Source organism: Oncorhynchus nerka, linkage group LG20, assembly GCF_034236695.1.
Source record: "Oncorhynchus nerka isolate Pitt River linkage group LG20, Oner_Uvic_2.0, whole genome shotgun sequence".
Classification (NCBI taxonomy): Eukaryota; Metazoa; Chordata; class Actinopteri; order Salmoniformes; family Salmonidae; genus Oncorhynchus; species Oncorhynchus nerka.
The window spans coordinates 42,242,846-42,257,806 of record NC_088415.1 but is presented as its reverse complement, the minus strand read 5'-3'; positions in this window follow the sequence as shown (position 1 = coordinate 42,257,806).

Sequence of the window (14,961 nt, the reverse complement as noted above, 5' to 3'; positions counted from 1 at the left end):
TACATCAGCTGATATCTCAAAGTGCTGTACAGAAACCCAGCAGCACGGTCAGGTGGACTGGGGACAGCAAGGAGTCATCATGTCAGGTAGTCCTGGGGCATGGTCCTAGGGCTCAGGTCCTCCGAGAGAGAGAAAGAAAGAGAGAATTAGAGAGAGCATATGTGGGGTGGCCAGTCCTCTTCTGGCTGTGCCGGGTGGAGATTATAACAGAACATGGCCAAGATGTTCAAATGTTCATAAATGACCAGCATGGTCAAATAATAATGAGGCAGAACAGTTGAAACTGGAGCAGCAGCACGGCCAGGTGGACTGGGGACAGCAAGGAGTCATGTCAGGTAGTCCTGGGGCATGGTCCTAGGGCTCAGGTCCTCAGAGAGAGAGAAAGAAAGAGAGGAGGAGAGAATTAGAGAACGCACACTTAGGTTCACACAGGACACCGGATAGGACAGGAGAAGTACTCCAGATATAACAAACTGACCCAAGCCCCCCGACACATAAACTACTGCAGCATAAATACTGGAGGCTGAGACAGGAGGGGTCAGGAGACACTGTGGCCCCATCCGAGGACACCCCCGGACAGGGCCAAACAGGAAGGATATAACCCCACCCACTTTGCCAAAGCACAGCCCCCACACCACTAGAGGGATATCTTCAACCACCAACTTACCATCCTGAGACAAGGCTGAGTATCTATCTAGTCTAGAGCAGTACTTTCTGTCGCTGAATGTCCCAGCATTCTCAGAATGGATGGCTTCATTTTCATTAGATATTTTTATTTAACTAGGCAGGTCAGTTAAGAACAAATTCTTATTTACAATGGCGACCTACCAAAAGGCAAAAGGCCTCCTGCGGGGGGCTGGGATTTAAAAAAAAAAATATATATATATATATATATATATATATATATATATATGTGTGTATATGTATATTATATATATATATAAATATAGGACAAAACACACATCATGACAAGAGAGACAACACTACATAAAGAAAGAATTAAGACAACAGCATAGCATGGCAGCAACACATGACAAGCATGGTAGCAACACAACATGGTAGCAACGCAACATGGTAGCAGCACAAAACATGGTACAAACATTATTGGGCACAGACAACAGCACGAAGGGCAAGAAGGTAGAGATAACAATACATCACGTAAAGCAGTCACAACTGTCAGTAAGTGTCCATGATTGAGCCTTTGAATGAAGAGATTGAGGTAAAACTATCGAGTTTGAGTGTTTGTTGCAGCTCGTTCCAGTGCCTAGCTGCAGTGAACTGAAAAGACCCAGGGATGTGTGTGCGTTAGGTTAGGGACCTTTAACAGAATGTGACTGGCAGAACGGGTGTTGTGTGTGGAGGATGAGAGCTGCAGTAGATATCTCAGATAGGGGGGAGTGAGGCCTAAGAGGGTTTTATAAATAAACATCAACCAGTGGGTCTTGCAGAGATTACCAGTTTACAGAGGAGTATAGAGTGCAGTGATGTGTCCTATAAGGAGCATTGGTGGTAAATCTGATGGCTGAATGGTAAAGAACATCTAGCCGCTCGAGCGCATCCTTACCTGCTGATCTATAAATGATGTCTCCGTAATCTAGCATGGGTAGGATGGTCATCTGAATCAGGGTTAGTTTGGCAGCTGTGATGAAAAAGGAGTGATTACGATAGAGGAAACCAAGTCTAGATTAAACTTTAACCTGCAGCTTTGATATGGGCTGAGAGAAGGACAGTGTACCGTCTAGCCGTACTCCCAAGTACTTGTATGAGGTGACTCCCTCAAACTCTAAACCCTCAGAGGTAGTAATCACACCTGTAGGGAGAGGGGAATTCTTCTTATCAAACCACATGACCTTTGTTTTGGAGGTGTTTTGGAGGTGTTCAGAACAAGGATAAGGATAGAGAAAGCAGCATTTAACACAAAATCCGGGGAGGGGCCAGCTGAGTATAAGACTGTATCATCCGCATATAAATGGATGAGAGAGCTTCTTACTGCCTGAGCTATGTTGTTGACATGCCAGAGGATTAGTAGTTCTTACGTTGGGCCTCAAGCCTGCTTATATAGACGGATACTGTAGCTTGGCTGCTGATCACAAGCAGGACGAACAGCTGGTGCCCTAGACTCAGTTGGCTGATGTAGAGCCACCATCCCACCACTAGATAGAGCCAGTGTTATGTACCATTCAATCGTCATAGTGACAGCAACATTACTGGGTCTTCTGTAGTTCACTTGGTAGAGCATGGCACTTGTAACGCCAGTATAGTGGGTTTGACCCCGGGACCACCCATACGTAAAAATGTATGCATGCATTATGTAAATCTGATTGACCTTTTAGATCACAATGACTATATGGACAGGAAGGACCTGATCCGAGATCAGCACTCCTACTCTGAGACGATGTACAGACCCAGATGAAGACATGTCTTGATGGTCAATAATGTGACCATTATGTTGACAGAAAGCAGATGGTCACTAGCCACTCTGTCTTTATAACCAGGGTATTGGAAGACACAGTAAAACTAAACGACCGGTACTAATACAGTAGGTACAGTACAGGCCTAAAACATTAACACATCTCTATTGTAAATCTCTACAGTTGATCTATTTCCATCATACTAACAACAACATCCACTCACACACACACACGCTCTCTCTCTCTCTTTCTCTCTCTCTCTCTCAAACACACACACAGCTTGGTGATGTACCTTCGCAATAAGTCACATATATTTACATTTGTTTTTATTTTTTACAATTGCTAACAAGCGTTTACCTATACTTAAGATTAAGACTTTCAAAACACTAACAGTTGACGGCATTACAAAAACGGCATTACATTTCATGTTTCAGTTCTACCTGCATACAATAGACAATATGACATCCACTGTTTTTTAGAATTCAGTTTCCTTTCACTGTACACCACTCTACATCTTTTGGATTGAGTGTCGAATGAGTGCATTTTTAGGGCAACATACTATCTAAAGGTGAGCGAGTCATCATTACTTTATAGAATGTACAGCAGAAGAAAATAGGAAGTGACAGAATTTCTGCAGTGAAAGGTTTATTAGCAAATTGCTGCCAGTGATCAACAAAAAATCCAACATACATGGCCTTTGGTTCAACAATACATCCAACATACATGGCCTTTGGTTCAACAATACATCCAACATACATGGCCTTTGGTTCATCAACACATCCAACATACATGGCCTTTGGTTCAACAACACATCCAACATACATGGCCTTTGGTTCAACAACACATCCAACATACATGGCCTTTGGTTCAACAACACATCCAACATACATGACCTTTGGTTCCAAATGTGTAAAAAATTAACACAATTACAGTAAAAAAGGCACAGAAGGGAAAATCCCCCAAAATGCACAGTCCTGTTCTAACCTATACGATCTTCAGCATTTGCCCACATGTTCTCGTCCACATCACATCCTATGTCGTCTCTCGCTATGCACCTTGGAAGCCGGCATCCATTGCATCCAGGAAGAACATTTGGTCATGTGACCGATGATCATACACTTTCTACCTCCAGGCAGAAAAAAAATCCTCAATGGGGTTGAGGAAAGGTGAATAGGGAGGAGGATAGGTGAGTAGGGGGGAGGAAAGGTGAATAGGAGGGAGGAAAGGTGAATAGGGGGGAGGAAAGGTGAATAGGAGGGAGGAAAGGTGAATAGGGGGAGGAAAGGTGAATAGGAGGGAGGAAAGGTGAATAGGGGGAGGAAAGGTGAATAGGAGGGAGGAAAGGTGAATAGGGGGAGGAAAGGTGAATAGGGGGAGGAAAGGTGAATAGGAGGGAGGAAAGGTGAATAGGGGGAGGAAAGGTGAATAGGAGGGAGGAAAGGTGAATAGGGGGAGGAAAGGTGAATAGGAGGGAGGAAAGGTGAGTAGGGGAGGTGAGTAGGGGGAGGAAAGGTGAATAGGAGGGAGGAAAGGTGAATAGGAGGGAGGAAAGGTGAATAGGGGGAGGAAAGGTGAGTAGGGGGAGGTGAGTAGGGGGAGGAAAGGTGAATAGGAGGGAGGAAAGGTGAGTAGGGTGAGGTGAGTAGGGGGAGGAAAGGTGAATAGGAGGGAGGAAAGGTGAGTAGGGGGAGGTGAGTAGGGGGAGGAAAGGTGAATAGGAGGGAGGAAAGGTGAATAGGGGGAGGAAAGGTGAATAGGGGGAGGAAAGGTGAATAGGAGGGAGGTGAGTAGGGGGAGGAAAGGTGAATAGGAGGGAGGAAAGGTGAGTAGGGGAGGTGAGTAGGGGGAGGAAAGGTGAATAGGAGGGAGGAAAGGTGAATAGGAGGGAGGAAAGGTGAATAGGGGGAGGAAAGGTGAGTAGGGGGAGGTGAGTAGGGGGAGGAAAGGTGAATAGGAGGGAGGAAAGGTGAGTAGGGGGAGGTGAGTAGGGGGAGGAAAGGTGAATAGGAGGGAGGAAAGGTGAATAGGGGGATGAAAGGTGAATAGGGGGAGGAAAGGTGAATAGGGGGAGGAAAGGTGAATAGGAGGGAGGAAAGGTGAATAGGGGGAGGAAAGGTGAGTAGGGGGAGGTGAGTAGGGGGAGGAAAGGTGAATAGGAGGGAGGAAAGGTGAGTAGGGGAGGTGAGTAGGGGGAGGAAAGGTGAATAGGAGGGAGGAAAGGTGAGTAGGGGGAGGTGAGTAGGGGGAGGAAAGGTGAATAGGAGGGAGGAAAGGTGAATAGGGGGAGGAAAGGTGAATAGGGGGAGAAAGGTGAATAGGAGGGAGGTGAGTAGGGGGAGGAAAGGTGAATAGGAGGGAGGAAAGGTGAGTAGGGGGAGGTGAGTAGGGGGAGGGAAGGTGAATAGGAGGGAGGAAAGGTGAGTAGGGGGAGGTGAGTAGGGGGAGGAAAGGTGAATAGGAGGGAGGAAAGGTGAATAGGGGGAGGAAAGGTGAATAGGGGGAGGAAAGGTGAATAGGAGGGAGGAAAGGTGAGTAGGGGGAGGAAAGGTGAATAGGAGGGAGGAAAGGTGAATAGGGGGAGGAAAGGTGAATAGGGGGAGGAAATGTGAGTAGGGGGAGGAAAGGTGAGTAGGGGGAGGAAAGGTGAGTAGGGGGAGGAAAGGTGAATAGGAGGGAGGAAAGGTGAATAGGGGGAGGAAAGGTGAGTAGGGGGAGGAAAGGTGAGTAGGGGGAGGAAAGGTGAGTAGGGGGAAGGAAAGGTGAGTAGGGGGAGGTGAGTAGGGGTGAGGAAAGGTGAATAGGAGGGAGGAAAGGTGAATAGGGGGAGGAAAGGTGAATAGGAGGGAGGAAAGGTGGATAGGGGGAGGAAAGGTGAATAGGAGGGAGGAAAGGTGAATAGGGGGAGGAAAGGTGAATAGGAGGGAGGAAAGGTGAAAGGTGAATAGGGGGAGGAAAGGTGAATAGGAGGGAGGAAAGGTGAATAGGGGGAGGAAAGGTGAATAGGAGGGAGGAAAGGTGAATGGGGGAGGAAAGGTGAGTAGGGGGAGGTGAGTAGGGGGAGGAAAGGTGAATAGGAGGGAGGAAATGTGAGTAGGGGGAGGTGAGTAGGGGGAGGAAAGGTGAATAGGAGGGAGGAAAGGTGAATAGGAGGGAGGAAAGGTGAATAGGGGGAGGAAAGGTGAATAGGAGGGAGGAAAGGTGAATAGGGGGAGGAAAGGTGAATAGGAGGGAGGAAAGGTGAATAGGGGGAGGAAAGGTGAGTAGGGGAGGTGAGTAGGGGGAGGAAAGGTGAATAGGAGGGAGGAAAGGTGAGTAGGGGGAGGTGAGTAGGGGGGAGGAAAGGTGAATAGGAGGGAGGAAAGGTGAGTAGGGGGAGGTGAGTAGGGGGAGGAAAGGTGAATAGGAGGGAGGAAAGGTGAATAGGGGGAGGAAAGGTGAATAGGGGGAGGAAAGGTGAATAGGAGGGAGGAAAGGTGAGTAGGGGGGAGGAAAGGTGAGTAGGGGGAGGAAAGGTGAGTAGGGGGAGGAAAGGTGAATAGGAGGGAGGAAAGGTGAATAGGCGGGAGGAAAGGTGAGTAGGGGGAGGAAACGTGAGTAGGGGGAGGAAAGGTGAGTAGGGGGAAGGAAAGGTGAGTAGGGGGAGGTGAGTAGGGGTGAGGAAAGGTGAGTAGGGGAGGTGAGTAGGGGTGAGGAAAGGTGAGTAGGGTGGAGGAAAGGTGAGTAGGGGGAGGAAAGGTGAGTAGGGGGAAGGAAAGGTGAGTAGGGGGAGGTGAGTAGGGGTGAGGAAAGGTGAGTAGGGGGAGGTGAGTAGGGGTGAGGAAAGGTGAGTAGGGGGAGGAAAGATGAGTAGGGGGAGGAAAGGTGAGTAGGGGGAGGAAAGGTGAGTAGGGGGAGGAAAGGTGAGTAGGGGGAGGAAAGGTGAATAGGAGGGAGGAAAGGTGAATAGGGGGAGGAAAGGTGAGTAGGAGGGAGGAAAGGTGAGTAGGGGGAGGAAAGGTGAGTAGGGGGAGGAAAGGTGAGTAGGGGGAGGAAAGGTGAGTAGGGGGAGGAAAGGTGAATAGGAGGGAGGAAAGGTGAGTAGGGGGAGGAAAGGTGAGTAGGGGGAGGAAAGGTGAATAGGGGGAGGAAAGGTGAGCAGGGGGAGGAAAGGTGAATAGGAGGGAGGAAAGGTGAATAGGGGGAGGAAAGGTGAGTAGGGGGAGGAAAGGTGAGTAGGGGGAGGAAAGGTGAGTAGGGGGGGGAAGGAAAGGTGAGAAAGGGGGAGGTGAGTAGGGGTGAGGAAAGGTGAGTAGGGGGAGGTGAGTAGGGGTGAGGAAAGGTGAGTAGGGGTGAGGAAAGGTGAGTAGGGGGAGGAAAGGTGAGTAGGGGGAGGAAAGATGAGTAGGGGGAGGAAAGGTGAGTAAGGGGGAGGAAAGGTGAGTAGGGGGAGGAAATGTGAGTAGGGGGGAGGAAAGGTGAGTAGGGAGGGAGGAAAGGTGAGTGCGGGGGTGAGTAGGGGGGAGGAAAGGTGAGTAAGGGGGAGGAAAAGGGAAACCTTTCTTGAATGGGCTGCAAACCAGTTTGTGATTGCATGTGAATGGTGGAATTCTACATTGTCCCACCCAATCACAAATGTCCTCATGTTTCCTCCCAGCGGTGCCCTTTCAGCTTCTGGCACCAGCTGTTGGTGCAGGTCACCTAAAAACAAAAGAAGGCACTCAGTGTTGTAGGGACCAATCTGTCATTTCTGCAGCACCAAACCAGCACTCCAGATTGCAGCACACATTGTGAAAATGTTCTCCTCTCTGACCCGGCACATCAACAGTGGCTCTTTTCCCGATGACGTTTCTTCCACGCTGGCGTGTTTTTGCCAGGTTAAACCCTGCCTCGTCTACATAAATATTTTATTGTGGGGTCAGATTAGCCTCCAACTCCATGACTCTCTGAAAGAAATAAAACATTATGTGTAAATGCTTTTCAGTATGTCCTACTGTATATATATTGGATAGACATCATACCTGGACGTATTGGTGCCGGAGTTACTTGACCCCGCTCACTGTTCCTTTAAAAAAAAACGGTTTCATTACAATTCTGTCTTTGTTCAGAGTCTGAGCGATGGTAGTCAGGCTGATGCTTTCCACATTGTGAAATAGCAAGTTGTCCTCTACAATTCTGGCCTGAATTTCTCTCAGTTTTATTGCATTGTCAGAGATGACCAATCCTACAATGGCTCTTGTTCTTCACTGAGGTGCTGTCCTCTTCCCCCAGAGGGAGGAAGATGTTGTGTCCTTTAGAGCAACAAAAATACTACATATGTATTTGCATTGGGACTGGTGGCCTACAGTTACTGTGGGACATAGCAACAGTAATGACAGAAGAAGCCCTTGTGAAATACATGACTTACCTGTTGGTTTGTTGAAATTCCAGATAATGGAAACCACTGTTGACCATCTGAGATTAGGCTGGACTCTTTCACCAGTCTCTCTCAATGATAGATCATGGTATTAGGCTGAACTCTTTCACCAGCCTCTCTCAGTGATAGACCATGCTATTAGGCTGGACTCTTTCACCAGCCTCTCTCAGTGATTGACCATGGTATTAGGCTGGACTCTTTCACCAGTCTCTGTCAGTGATAGACCATGGTATTAGGCTGGACTCTTTCACCAGCCTCTCTCAATGATAGATCATGGTATTAGGCTGGACTCTTTCACCAGCCTCTCTCAGTGATAGACCATGCTATTAGGCTGGACTCTTTCACCAGTCTCTCTCAGTGATAGACCATGGTATTAGGCTGGACTCTTTCACCAGCCTCTCTCAGTGATAGATCATGCTATTAGGCTGGACTCTTTCACCAGTCTCTCTCAGTGATAGACCATGGTATTAGGCTGGACTCTTTCACCAGCCTCTCTCAATGATAGATCATGGTATTAGGCTGGACTCTTTCACCAGCCTCTCTCAGTGATAGACCATGGTATTAGGCTGGACTCTTTCACCAGCCTCTCTCAGTGATAGACCATGGTGTAAGGCTGGACTCTTTCACCAGCCTCTCAATGATAGACCATGGTATAAGACTGGACTCTTTCACCAGTCTCTCTCAGTGATAGACCATGGTATTAGGCTGGACTCTTTCACCAGCCTCTCTCAGTGATAGACCATGCTATTAGGCTGGACTCTTTCACCAGCCTCTCTCAGTGATAGACCATGGTATTAGGCTGGACTCTTTCACCAGCCTCTCTCAGTGATAGACCATGCTATTAGGCTGGACTCTTTCACCAGTCTCTCTCAGTGATAGACCATGGTATTAGGCTGGACTCTTTCACCAGCCTCTCTCAATGATAGATCATGGTATTAGGCTGAACTCTTTCACCAGCCTCTCTCAGTGATAGACCATGCTATTAGGCTGGACTCTTTCACCAGTCTCTCTCAGTGATAGACCATGGTATTAGGCTGGACTCTTTCACCAGCCTCTCTCAATGATAGATCATGGTATTAGGCTGAACTCTTTCACCAGCCTCTCTCAGTGATAGACCATGGTATTAGGCTGGACTCTTTCACCAGCCTCTCTCAGTGGTTGACAATGGTATTAGGCTGGACTCTTTCACCAGTCTCTCTCAGTGATAGACCATGGTATTAGGCTGGACTCTTTCACCAGCCTCTCTCAATGATAGATCATGGTATTAGGCTGGACTCTTTCACCAGCCTCTCTCAGTGATAGACCATGGTATTAGGCTGGACTCTTTCACCAGCCTCTCTCAGTGATAGATCATGCTATTATGCTGGACTCTTTCACCAGTCTCTCTCAGTGATAGACCATGGTATTAGGCTTGACTCTTTCACCAGCCTCTCTCAATGATAGATCATGGTATTAGGCTGGACTCTTTCACCAGCCTCTCTCAGTGATAGACCATGGTGTAAGGCTGGACTCTTTCACCAGCCTCTCAATGATAGACCATGGTATAAGACTGGACTCTTTCACCAGTCTCTCTCAGTGATAGACCATGGTATTAGGCTGGACTCTTTCACCAGCCTCTCTCAGTGATAGACCATGGTATTAGGCTGGACTCTTTCACCAGCCTCTCTCAGTGATAGATCATGGTATTAGGCTGGACTCTTTCACCAGCCTCTCAATGATAGACCATGGTATAAGGCTTGACTCTTTCAGCAGCCTCTCTCAGTGATAGATCATGGTATTAGGCTGGACTCTTTCAGCAGCCTCTCTCAGTGATAGATCATGGTATTAGGCTGGACTCTTTCACCAGCCTCTCAGTGATAGACCATGGTTTATGATTGTGGCTCTTATTTCATCAGTGACAACAGCTCTTACTCTCCTTTGAACACCACCACACATTCTTACTTCTCCATTGTCCTGGTCCAGCTACTCCTCTGTCTGGTCCAGCTACTCCTCTGCCTGGTCCAGCTACTCCTCTGCCTGGTCCAACTATTCTTCTCCCTGGTCCAACTATTCCTCTCCCTGGTCCAACTATTCCTCTCCCTTGTCCAGACATATATTTTTTTCTCTCTCTGTGTTGTTCTGTATCCACATTGAACAAAATCAATCCAAAGAGTCCCCCTTTTTACTGTGTATGTCCATGTAATTGAAAGGACTTCAACACCTGGCTATGTCTCCGATTGAGATTGGAATCAGCTGTGGTTGGTCTATTTTACACAACTTACAGTAAATCAGCTATTTCTCAATGTTTCAATGATCTGTTCATTCAAAATCAGTTTTTTACATTGGATAAAAGTAGAGACTCCGAGCTACAGAATTGTATATCATACATTGCATTTGAGGAAACAATTGGAAAGTCATTTTGCTTTGAAAGTTGATCATCTTGTAAACTCACTTTTGAGAAAACCGTCTTTCAATGTTTTGGTACTACTATTGGAGAGCCCTTCTATGTCTACACCCATTCAGCATTGTTCACAACCTCTTAAGCCTTAACCCCACCCATCTCTTTAAGGGTTGATCTGTGCATTCTGTACTAACTTGCCAGCTACTTCCAGACATCTAAGAGAGAGAGAGAGAACAGCTCACTGAACATTACTCGCCCTAGCAGAGCTGGTTAAGCTGTTATGTTATCCAGAGTGTTGGTGACTGCAACTGTGCTGTCAGACTGTCAATTCGTAAATTCAGAGCGTTTCGCATTCAGAGCACACACTTGACGCTCTGGCCATTAAATAGATTTGACCTAACAACGACAGTCAAGCACCCAAGCTAACTGACTAACATTGGCTAGCTACCTCCAGACACATAATGAGAGAACACTCCACTCTGACCATTTTACTCCCCCTAGCAGAGCTGGTTAGGCAGTTCTCATGTTATCCAGAGCTTTGATGACCGTAACTGTGCTGTTGGCAACAATTGAATTACGCTTTGTTGCCTGACACCGGACATATTCAATGGGTGTTGAGCATTCAAAAATTAATCTGTTATTAATGGCACACTAAGATTATAGTTTTTTGTTAAGAAATGTAGCTAGATAGCTAGCTAGGTAAACAATGTGTACCATTGCATGATGTAACGTTAGTTAGTGAACCAGACAGCTAATGTTAGCTAGCTAGCCAGTTAACGTTAGCTAGCTAGTCAGCTAACGTTAGCTAGCTAGCTAACAATACCCTAACTTCAAATGAAAATGTTTTGTCAAAATTAGAGTTGAATCTTTTGTTTAAGACATGTAGCTAGCTAGCTAAACAATGGACCATAATCACAACTCATGAAGTTACAACCTTGCATGAATCTGCAGGTAGCTAACCAACCAGGTTCTATGTCTATAACTAGTCATGCAAATGTGTCTGAGATAAGAAGATTAAGATCATACACATAATGTTAGCTAGCGACTCAGCCAGCTAATGTTAGCTAGCTAACAGTACACTTGAAATTAAACCAATTTCTGTCAACATTAGAAACGTGTAATATCTGAAAATGTAGCTAGCTAGACTATCTTACATACATAATGGTTGGACACGTCTCCTGTCTGATGCCATGCATGGTTGCCCTTAGTTTGATGATGTAATCCAGACTGGTGTTTTCTCCTTAGCTATCATACTCGAATTCCCCTGACTTCAAAACTCGGTCCACCAGAAAGTGGAGAGCATACACATAATGTTAGCTAGTGAGCCAGCCAGCTAACATTAGCTAGCTAACAGTACACTTTAACTTGACATTAGGTTTATGAAGTTTTAATAATTAATACATTTTTTTTAAAAGCTGCATTTGACACGATTACACGTATTATATGGCAGACCAATCCAAACTCATCTCTTGGCGTGTCCAGTCCACTCATTATCTCAGCCAATCATGGCTAGCGGGAAGGTTGCTCACGTTTTCTGTGGCTAAACAAACTAGGTTCGTAATTTAACCATTTTATTTATATTTACAGATGGCATACAAGTTTGATATTAAGGCACGTGAAGGTTTACATGTTCGAGAAGGCATTTCTGCCAAAAAACGCATTTTGATTACAGTTTTTCTCAGTCGCTTTGGTGCATTTTTCACATCATCCCTAACATGTGCAAAATAATAAGTGCATTTCTCAGAACAATTTGTACAAACTGCAATATACAATAGATATGTTTCTAAAGCTAGTCAGTCACTAAAAATCCTTAGTACATCTCTCAAAAGTAAGTATTCATGCCAATGATCATGTCAGTGTCATCAGAATGATAAGTCATTGAGTCATTGTTCACGAACAAGGTCGTCAAAATGTCTAGGCATGTTGTCAATGTAACTGTGTACTTTGACAGTATTACCTGATGTAAACTTAGGCTACAGTTTGGATGACAGTTACTGTATTGAAAATGCACAAGGCTGCACTTCTATGGCATATATCAATTTCAACAGTACTATTTACATATTACTGTACGTGGGTTATTGATTGAAAGAGACTGGACAACCCAAGGGGCACAAAGGAAAAAAAACTCAATTAGAAAGAAACTCAGGAAACCACCCCTAAGGCACAACTTTGCCCGCAGCACTGTTGTGCTGTCTCTACACATCCAGACGTTCCTGTCTGTCGGCCCACATATTCTCATCCACATCACACCGGATATGTTCACTTCCAATGCAACGTGGAAAGAATCTTTTGGAATGCCTTATCCATCCTCTGCAGGCGTCTACTGTGATGTCCTCACATGCTGCATCCATTGCAGCCAGCAGGGTCATCTGTGTGTGTGTGGCTGACGATCGTACACCTTCCACCTCCATGCTGAAAAGAACTCCTCAATTGGGTTAAGGAATGGTGAATAAGGTGGGAGGAATTCTATGAGCATCCTCAGGTGGGTCACAAACCATTGCCATGTTTGATCGATGGAAACTCACTTTATCACAAATGACCACATACTTTGGCAAATCCTCTCTAAACAGACCCCTCTCATCATCAGGGATGAGAGCCCTGTAGAGAGTCTCTAAAAAGTTGAGTAGATGCTGGGTGTTGTATGGCCCTATAAGGGGGATATGGGTTAGGACACCATGCTCCGAAATAGCAGCACACATGGTGATATTTCCTCCCCGTTGGCCTGGCAAATCCACAGTAGCTCTGTGACCGATGATATTCCGACCCCACCTTCTGCATTTGGTCAGGTTGAAGCCAGCCTCATCCACGTATACAAAGTTGTGAGAGGGTTCACTTGATTCCAACTCCATTATACGCTATATCCCAGAACACACAGTTGAATTTGTTTTGGTAAGGAAGAGTGACATAAAATGTACATATATTGCATGTTCCTTCCACAGCAATGGAAATGTGTGCAGTTTATGCTTACTGTACTATGTATCACTATAAAATGTTGCTGTAAAGTAGTTACATAGATATATGTTTTACCTGTACATACTGGTACCGTAGCTCCTTAACTCTGTCCTCATTCCTTTGGAATGGTACACGGTACAACTGTTTCATACTCATCTGGTTTCTATGCAGCACCCTGTCGATGGTTGAGATGCTAACCGTATGGATGTTTTCAAAGACATTGTTGTCTTCTATAATGGTCCTTTGTATTTCCCTGAGTCTAATGGCATTGTTTGCTAGGACCATGGTGCAAATAGCCTCCTCCTGTTGAGGTGTGAAAAGGTGTCCTCTGCCACCGGTTTGAGGTAATCTTGCAGTCCTATGTGGGGAAAAATGCAGTGATGCATCGCACACTTTCACATAGACAAAAACTATGCGAACACACATTTTACTGTAAAACATACAGGTGGGTGCATGTAAGGTGCAGTATGTATCTGTATAGAGTATATTTCTGTATGCTGTGAAATACAAGTGGACTACTGTAATATGAAGCATTGTAGGAAGTATACAGCATACTGCTTATATACAGTAACAGTACACTGTAACAGTGTAACAGTGATACATTGGTGGACATACCTGTTCTCTCTTCGAAACGTTTGAACTATTGAGGACACGGTTGATCTCCCAATATTCGGCTGCACCCTTCGACCCGCCTCAGCCATTGTAAGGCCATGATTGACAACATGATCTACAATAGTGGCCCTTATGTCATCAGATTATCGCCTATGTCCTCTTTTGCCTCTTCCTCTGTTTTGCCTTCCACCACGCATCCTTGCTCCTCTTCTTCCTCCTCTTGGCTGTTGACCCTGTTCGTTTCCTGGTCCATCCATTATTGGAAAATTGCAACTCTGTTTTGTGGTCTGTCTATATATGCTTGCCAATTGATTCTACATGAGATGCACCTTTGAGCAATTTAGACAACTGGTTGATTGTTGGTTGAACTAACACTTTACATTCCTTCATGAGTGAGGGTCAATTTCACCTGCACGATTCATTAATTCACGTTTTTGTACAAAAGGTTTAATAGAAATGTGTAAAACTATGCTTGACAGTTTATGACAAATAGTTCAACAATTTTGCATGTAATGGCTTATGCAAGGAACTAATGCCTAGATGTTTTGAGGGGTAAGACTATTCAACAGAGAACCATCTACTATAATTTGATCAACATGACATGAGCAATTGATAATGTGGAAAAAAGCTGACACTTGTACATTATCAATTGCAATTTGTTCAAAGGAATAAGAAATTGCTTTAATGATGTGCACAAGTGACTAGATGATTTAGAATTTGTACAAGTAGTATCAAGAATTGCACTTTTGATCTAAGAAATGCACCAAAGCGACTGAGAAAAACTGTAAAAAAACAACATTATTACATTCAAACAGTTCTCCTGTGAAGTTGTGACTTATCAGCTATTTCAATATAGCTTTTGAGCTGCTGTTGTTGCAGAAGTAAAGGCTTTATACTATATTTAAGGGTTTTGAACATTGAAATGAACATTTATTTCTGGCATGCTGTGTGAAAGCATTTTTAAATAAGACAAGAAAGATCCATAATTTTGGTATTGGGTAAGCTTGTATGTAAAGACAATTTAAGCATTTTAGAAATGTGTTAATTAACTGCATATTTGGTGAAAACAACATGAATTGTGTTAATGGTATGGTCCACAGACGGAGCTTGTGTTAATTGTGTTTAGAGTTTTGAAAATGTGACTACAGATTGGACAAAAAGATGTTAGTAAGATGTAAATAACTGTAACCTTCGTTAGTTCTCGTGGTGTATAG